We start from the raw sequence: 8,783 nt of genomic DNA, 5'->3' as shown, positions 1-8,783 counted from the left end.
ACACCCAAAATGTTTGTATGAAAGGACTTTTGAAGGTTTAGAAACTATACTTGCAACGAGGATTTATCCGCAAATTTCTAGACCACGCAAAAGTTCTCTCATCAATACCCATCAGGCATAATTGAGGACATGATTGTCAAGGTTGGGCCATTCGCCTTTCCCACTGACTTTGTAGTGCTGGAAATGGAAGAGCACAAGAGTGCAACCCTCATTCTAGGAAGACCCTTCCTAGCAACTGGACGAACTCTCATTGATGTCCAAAAAGAGGAAGTAACCCTGAGAGTCAATGAGGATGAGTTCAAGTTAAATGTTGTCAAAGCTATGCAGCATCCAGACACATCAAATGACTGCATGAGCGTTGATATTATTGACTCCTTGGTGGAAGAGATCAATATGACTGAGAGTCTCGAATCAGAACTAGAGGACATCTTTAAAGATGTTCAGCCTGATTTGGAGGAGTCAGAGGAAATAAAAGAACCTCTGAAAATTCCTCAGGAAGAGGATAAACCTCCTAAACCCGAGCTCAAATCACTACCACCATCCCTGAAATATGCATTTCTGGGAGAAGGTGATACTTTTCCAGTGATCATAAGCTCTGCTTTAAATCCACAGGAAGAGGAAGCACTAATTCAAGTGCTAAGGACACACAAGACAGCTCTTGGGTGGTCCATAAGTGATCTTAAGGGCATTAGCCCAGCAAGATGCATGCAGAAGATCCTATTGGAGGATGATACTAAGCCAGTGGTTCAACCACAGAGGCGGCTAAATCCAACCATGAAGGAGGTGGTGCAGAAAGAGGTCACTAAGTTACTAGAGGCTGGGATTATTTATCCTATTTCAGATAGCCCCTGGGTGAGCCCTGTCCACGTTGTCCCCAAGAAGGGAGGCATGACAGTGGTTCATAATGAAAAGAATGAACTAGTTCCTACAAGAACAGTTACAGGGTGGCGCATGTGTATTGACTACAGAAGGCTCAATACAGTCACCAGAAAGGATCATTTTCCTTTACCATTCATAGACCAGATGCTAGAGAGACTAGCAGGTCATGAATACTACTGCTTTTTGGATGGCTATTTAGGTTATAACCAAATTGCAGTAGATCTTCAGGACCAAGAGAAAACAGCATTCACATGTCTTTCTGGAGTATTTGCCTACAGAAGGATGCCTTTTGGTCTGTGCAATACACTTGCAACCTTTCAGAGGTGCATGCTCTCTATCTTCTCTGATATGGTAAAGAAGTTCCTAGAAGTCTTCATGGATGACTTTTCAGTATTTGGAGACTCATTCAGCTCCTGTCTTGATCATTTAGCACTTGTCCTGAAAAGGTGCCAAGAGACTAACCTGGTCTTAAACTGGGAAAAATGTCACTTTATGGTGACTGAAAGAATTGTCCTTAGGCACAAAATTTTGAACAAAGGAATAAAGGTGGATCAAGCTAAGGTGGAGGTAATTGAAAAATTACCACCACCTGCCAATGTTAAGGCAATCAGAAGCTTTCTGGGGCATGCAGGATTCTACAGAATGTTTATAAAGGATTTTTCAAAATTGCCAAACCTCTGAGTAATCTGCTAACTGCTGACATGCCATTTATCTTTGATAAGGAGTGTCTGCAAGCGTTTGAGACTCTGAAAGTTAAGCTGGTCACAGCACCAGTCATCTCTGCACCAGACTGGACATTACCATTTGAACTAATGTGTGATACCAGTGACCATGCCATTGGTGCAGTATTGGGACAAAGGCATGATAAGCTTCTGTACGTCATTTATTATGGTAGCCGTATTCTAAATGATGCACATACACAACCACAGAAAAGGAGTTACTTGCAGTGGTTTATGCCATTGACAAGTTTAGATCTTATTTAGTAGGATCAAAAGTGATTGTGTACACTGACCATGCTGCTCTTAAATATATACTCACAAAGCAGGATTCAAAACCCAGGCTCATAAGATGGGTGTTGCTTCTGCAAGAGTTTGATATAGAAATAAGAGACAGAAAAAGGACAGAGAATCAAGTAGCTGATCACCTGTCCCGGATAGAACCAGTAGCAGGAGCATCCCTCCCTCCTATTGAGATCTCTGAAACCTTTCCGAATGAGCAATTGTTTGCTATTCAGGAAGCTCCGTGGCTTGCAGATAGTGCAAACTATAAGACTCAAGGTTCTTCTTCTGTAACCATGGAGAGGAAGCATGAAAAGCTTTTCTCAATACAGAGTCAAACAAAACCCCCACATTCAAACTCTAAGTTTGGTGTTGGGAGGGCACAACCAAACTCTAAGTTTGGTGTTGGGAGGCCACAACCAAACTCTAAGTTTGGTGTTGAGAGGCCCCAACACTGCTCTGATTATCTGTGAGGTTCATTGAGAGCTCACTGTCAAGCTATTGACATTAAAGAAGCGCTTGTTGGGAGGCAACCCAATTTTATTATATCTATTTATTGTTATTTCATGTTTTCTATAGGTTGATGATCATGTGAAGTCACAAAAACAATTAAAAAAGCAAAATCAGAATGAAAAACAGAATGAAAAACAGCACACCCTAGAGGAGAAACTTGCTGGCATTTAAACGCCAGTGAGGGTAGCAGAATGGGCGTTAAACGCCCAGTCTGGCACTATTCTGGGCGTTTAACGCCAGAAATGGGCACTAGACTGGCGTTTAACGCCAGAAAAGGGCAAGAAGCTGGCGTTAAACGCCAGAAATAGGCAGCAGACTGGCGTTTAATGCCAGGATTGGCAGCAAGGGGCGTTTTGAATGCCACATGGTGCAGGGATGAAAAATCCTTGACACCTCAGGATCTGTGGACCCCACAAAATCCCCACCTACCTCAACTTTATCTATCTTTTCTTCACACCTTCCGATAACACCCTTTTTTTTCTTTTGCTCGAGGACGAGCAAACCTTCTAAGTTTGGTGTGGTAAAAGCGTTGCTTTTCCATAACCACTGATGGCACCTAAGGCCGGAGAAACCTCTAGAAAGAGGAAAGGGAAGGCAGTTGCTTCCAACTCCGAGTCATGAGAGATGGAGAGATTCATCTCAAAAGCCCATCACTAGAAAGAGGATGGAGCAAACAAGAGAGCCCACTCATGGACCTCAACAAAAGCAACCATTATCCTCCATGAAATCAGAGAGGAGCAACAAAGGCAAGGAAGAGACATTCAGGAGCTCAAGCACTCTATAGGATCTTCAAGAAGGAGAACTAGCCATCATCACTAAGGTGGACCCGTTCTTTAATTTCCTTGTTCTTTATTTTCTGTTTTTCAAATTTTTATGCTTCATGTTTATCTATGTTTGTGTCTTTATTACATGATCATTAGTGTCTTAGTGTCTATGAATTAAAGTTATAAATGTCCTATGAATCCATCACCTTTCTTAGATGAAAAATGTTTTTAATCACAAAAGAACAAGAAGTACAGGATTTCGAATTCATCTTTGAAACTAGTTGAATTAGTTTGATGTGGTGACAATACTTTTTGTTTTCTGAATGAATGCTTGAACAGTGCATATGTCTTTTGAATTTGTTGTTTTAAGAATGTTAAAATTGTTGGCTCTTGAAAGAATGATGGAAAAGGAGAAATGTTATTGAGGATCTGAAAAATCATCAAATTGATTCTTGAGGCAAGAAAAAGCAGTGAATACAAAAAAAAAGAAAGAAAAAAAAAAGAAAAAAAAAGAGAAAAAAAAAGAGAAAAAGCAAGAAGAAAAAGCCAATAGCCCCTTAAACCAAAAGGCAAGGGTAAAAATAAAAAAGATCCAAGGCTTTGAGCATCAGTGGATAGGAGGGCCTACAAGAATAATATCCTGGCCTAAGCGGCTAAACCAAGCTGTCCCTAACCATGTGCTTGTGGCGTGAAGGTGTCAAGTGAAAACTTGAGACTGAGCGGTTAAAGTCATGATCCAAAGCAAAAAGAGTGTGCTTAAGAACCCTGGACACCTCTAATTGGGGACTCTAGCAAAGCTGAGTCACAATCTGAAAAGGTTCACCCAGTTATGTGTCTGTGACATGTATGTATCCGGTGGTAATACTGGAAGACAGAGTGCTTTGGGCCACAGCCAAGACTCATAAAGTAGATGTGTTCAAGAATCATCATACTTAACTAGGAGAATCAATAACACTATCTGAATTCTGAGTCCCTATAGATGCCAATCATTCTAAACTGCAAAGGATAAAGTGAGATGCCAAAACTGTTCAGAGGCAAAAAGTTATTAGTCCCGCTCATCTAATTGGAGCTAAGTTTCATTGATATTTTGGAGTCTATAGTATATTCTCTTCTTTTTATCTTATTTGATTTTCAGTTGCTCGGGGACAAGCAACAATTTAAGTTTGGTGTTGTGATGAGCGGATAATTTATACGCTTTTTGGCATTGTTTTTAGTATGTTTTTAGTATGTTTTAGTTAGTTTTTATTATATTTTTATTAGTTTTTAGTTAAAATTCACTTTTCTGGGCTTTACTATGAGTTTGTGTGTTTTTCTATGATTTTAGGTATTTTCTAGCTGAAATTGAGGGACCTGAGCAAAAATCTGATTCAGAGGCTGAAAAGGACTGCAGATGCTGTTGTATTCTGACCTCCCTGCACTCTAAGTGGATTTTCTGGAGCTACAGAAGCCTAATTGGCGCGATCTCAATTGTGTTGGAAAGTATACATCCTAGGCTTTCCAGCAATGTATAATAGTCCATACTTTGCCCGAGATTTGATGGCCCAAACTGGCGTTGCAAATCAGCTTCAGAATTCCCGGCGTTTAACGCCGGAACTGGCACAAAAATTGGAGTTAAACGCCCAAACTGGCACAAAAGCTGGTGTTTAACTCCAGAAAAAGTCTCTACACATGAAAGCTTCAATGCTCAGCCCAAGCACACACCAAGTGGACCCCGGAAGTGGATTTTTACGTCATTTACTCATTTCTGTATATCCTAGGTTACTAGTTCACTATTAATAGGACCTTTTGACATTGTATCTTTACCGCATGACACATTACACGTCTCTTATTGTATCTTCTACGGCATGAGTCTCTGAACCCCATGGTTCGGGGTGAGGAGCTCTGCTGTGTCTTGATGGATTAATGCAATTACTACTGTTTTTCATTCAATCACGCTTGCTTCTATTCTAAGATATCACTTGTTCCTAAAGATGATCTGTGACACTCATCATCATTCTCACCTATAAACGTGTGCCTGACAACCACCTCCGTTCTACCTTAGATTGAGTAGATATCTCTTGGATTCTTTAATCAGAATCTTCATGGTATAAGCTAGAATTGATGGCGGCATTCAAGAGAATCCGGAAGGTCTAAACCTTGTCTGTGGTATTCTGAGTAGGATTCAGGGATTAAATGACTGTGACGAGCTTCAAACTCGCGATTGTGGGGCGTTAGTGACAGATGCAAAAGAATCACTGGATTCTATTCCGACATGATCGAGAACCGACAGATGAATAGCCGTGCTGTGACAGAGCGCGTTGAACATTTTCACTTAGAGGATGGGAGGTAGCCATTGACAACGGTGAAACCCTGCATACAGCTTGCCATGGAAGGAGCCTTGCGTGCATAAAGAAGAAGACAGTAGGAAAGTAGAGATCAAAAGATAGAGCATCTCCAAAACCTCAACCTATTCTCCATTACTGCAAAACAAGTACTTATTTCATGTTCTTTTACTTTTCACAATTAAACCTGATACTTATTGATATCGTGACTAAGAGTTACAAGATAACCATAGCTTGCTTCAAGGCGACAATCTCCGTGGGATCGACCCTTACTCACGTAAGGTATTACTTGGACGACCCAGTGCACTTGCTGGTTAGTTGTGTGGAATTGCAAAAGTGTGACTGCAATTTCGTGCACCAGTGACAGACGCAAAAGAATCACTGGATTCTATTCCGACATGATCGAGAACCGACAGCTGATTAGCCGTGCTGTGACAGAGCGCGTTGAACATTTTCACTGAGAGGACGGGACTGTAGCCATTGACAACGGTGATGCCCAACATACAGCTTGCCATGGAAAGGAGTAAGAAGGATTGGATGAAGACAATAGGAAAGCAGGGAGACGGAAGGGACAAAGCATCTCCATACGCTTATCTAAAATTCCTACCAATGAACTACATAAGTATCTCTATCTTTATTTTATGTTTTATTTATCTTTTAATCATTATTCCTCCATAAACATTTGAATCCGCCTGACTGAGATTTACAAGATGACCATAGCTTGCTTCATACCAATAATCTCCGTGGGATCGACCCTTACTCGCGTAAGGTTTATTACTTGGACGACCCAGTACACTTGCTGGTTAGTTGTGCGAAGTTGTGATAAAGAGTTGAGATTGCAATTGAGCGTACCATGTTGATGGCGCCATTGATGATCACAATTTCGTGCACCAAGTTTTTGGCTCCGTTGCCGGGGATTGTTTGAGTTTGGACAACTGACGGATCATCTTGTTGCTTAGATTAGGTATTTTTCTTCAGAATTTTTAAGAATGAATTCTAGAGTTTCAAGGTGATGTTTTCATCATCACCAAAGCTGATTGATTCTTATCAATTTAGCTCTTGAATGTAATGTCCTGCTGAAGCTTGGCTAGCCATGTCTAATTTCTTTAGACTAAAGCTTTAGACTAACATTGCATGATTCCTGGAATTCTTATTAAAAATTTTGAATCTCTTTATTTTCTTTTCCATATAATTTTCGAAAAATCCAAAAATATTATAAAATCTTAAAAACCAAAAATATTTTTATGTTTCTTGTTTGAGTCTAGTGTCTAATTTTAAGTTTGGTGTCAATTGCATGTCTTCATTCTTCTAATTTTCGAAAATTACATGCATTATGTTCTTCATTGATCTTCAAGTTGTTCTTGATGATTTCCTTGCTCTGATCTTTAAATTCTCTTGTTTTGTGTATTTTGTTGTTTCTCATATGCATCCTCAATTTGTTAGTGTCAGTAGTATACAAACTTCTAAGTTTGGTGTCTTGCATGCATTGTTTATTTGATTTTAGTTGCATTAAAAAATTCAAAAAAAAATTTTAATTTGTGTCTTTTCAAGTCAATAATACAGAGAATTGAAGATTCAGAATATACAGCAGAGGAATCACACAAAAAAAGCTGGGCGTTCAAAACCCCCAGTGAGGAAGGAAAACTGGCGTTTAAACGCCAGCCAGGGTACCTGGCTGGGCGTTTAACGCCCAAAAGGGTAGCATTTTGGGCGTTAAACACCAGAATGTATACCATTCTGGGCGTTTAACGCCAGGATGGCACAAGAGGGAAGATTTTGTTTTTAATTCAAATTTTTTTCAAGTTTTCATAATTTTTCAAAATGAAATCTTTTTCAAATCATATTTTTTCAATCATATTTTTTAAAATCAATTTCTTTCCATTTTTTAAAAATACTTGCTAACAATTAATGATTTGATCCAACATTTCAAGTATGTTGCCTTTTCTGTTGAGAAAGGTTTAATGTCTGAATCATATCTTTTAAATTTCTTGTTAGCCAAGTCATTAATTTTCAAAATCAAATCTTTTTAAATTGTTTTTCAATAATATCTTCTCAATCATATCTTTTATAAAACTATATCTTTTCAATCGTATCTTCTTAATCACATCTTTTTCAAAATAGTTTTCAATCATATCTTTTTGATTTCTAATTTCAAAAATCTTTTTCAAAAATCATCTTATTTCTTTCCCAATCTTAGTTTTCGAAAATCAATTACCTTTTTTCAAAATTTCTCTTAATTAATTCACATTAATTTTCAAAAATTTCTTCCCCTCTTCTCAGATCCTTCTATTTATGGACTAACACTCCTCCTCAATGCACAATTCGAACTCTATCTCTCTTGATAAGTTCGAATTCTTCTACCTCCTCTTTCTATTCTTCTTTTCCTCTGACACTTCAAAGAATCTCTATACTGTGACATAGAGGATTCCATATTTTCTTGTTCTCTTCTCTTTCATATGAGCAGGAGCAAAGACAAAAGCATTTTTGTTGAGGCTAACCTTGAACCTGAAAGGACCTTGAAGTGAAAGCTAAGAGAAGCTAAAGCACTACTCTCTGTAGAGGACCTAACAGAAATCTTCAAACAAGAAGAAGACATGGCAGCTGAAAACAACAACAATGCCAACAATACAAGGAAGGTGCTGGGTGACTTTACTGCACCTACTCCCGACTTCTATGGGAGAAGCATCTCTATCCCTGCCATTGGAGCAAACAACTTTGAGCTTAAGCCTCAATTAGTTTCTCTAAATGCAACAGAATTGCAAGTTCCATGGACTTCCATTGGAAGATCCTCATCAGTTTTTAGCTGAATTCTTGCAAATCTGTGACACTGTCAAGACCAATGGGGTTGACCCTAAGGTCTACAGACTTATGCTATTCCCTTTTGCTGTAAGAGACAGAGCTAGGATATAGTTGGACTCACAACCTAAAGAAAGCTTGAACTCTTGGGAAAAGCTAGTCAATGTCTTCTTGGCAAAGTTCTTTCCACCTCAAAAATTGAGTAAGCTTAGAGTGGAAGTCCAAACCTTCAGACAGAAGGAAGGTGAATCCCTCTATGAAGCTTGGGAAAGATACAAAAAATTGATCAGAAAGTGCCCTTCTGACATGCTTTCTGAATGGAGCATCATAGGTATCTTCTATGATGGTCTGTCTGAACTGTCCATGATGTCATTGGACAGCTCTGCTGGAGGATCTCTTCATCTGAAGAAGACGCCTGCAGAAGCTCAAGAACTCATTGAAATGGTTGCAAATAACCAATTCATGTACACTTCTGAAAGGAATCCTGTGAACAATGGGATGAATCAGAAGAA

The 8,783-nt window shown here is 39.1% G+C and overlaps 1 non-coding gene across 1 annotated transcript; it reads right to left on the bottom strand.

Moving 5' to 3' along the window:
* Positions 1-8,475: 8,475 nt before the first annotated feature.
* On the bottom strand, positions 8,476-8,583 carry LOC130955763 (small nucleolar RNA R71). Its single transcript, XR_009076897.1, has one exon. It is a non-coding gene; the product is annotated as a small nucleolar RNA R71 (small nucleolar RNA).
* Between the last annotated feature and the right edge of the window lie 200 nt (positions 8,584-8,783).

The sequence above is a fragment of the Arachis stenosperma genome, chromosome 1 (genome assembly GCF_014773155.1).
Source record: "Arachis stenosperma cultivar V10309 chromosome 1, arast.V10309.gnm1.PFL2, whole genome shotgun sequence".
Classification (NCBI taxonomy): domain Eukaryota; kingdom Viridiplantae; phylum Streptophyta; class Magnoliopsida; order Fabales; family Fabaceae; genus Arachis; species Arachis stenosperma.
This window is presented reverse-complemented; position numbering and strand designations above follow the sequence as displayed.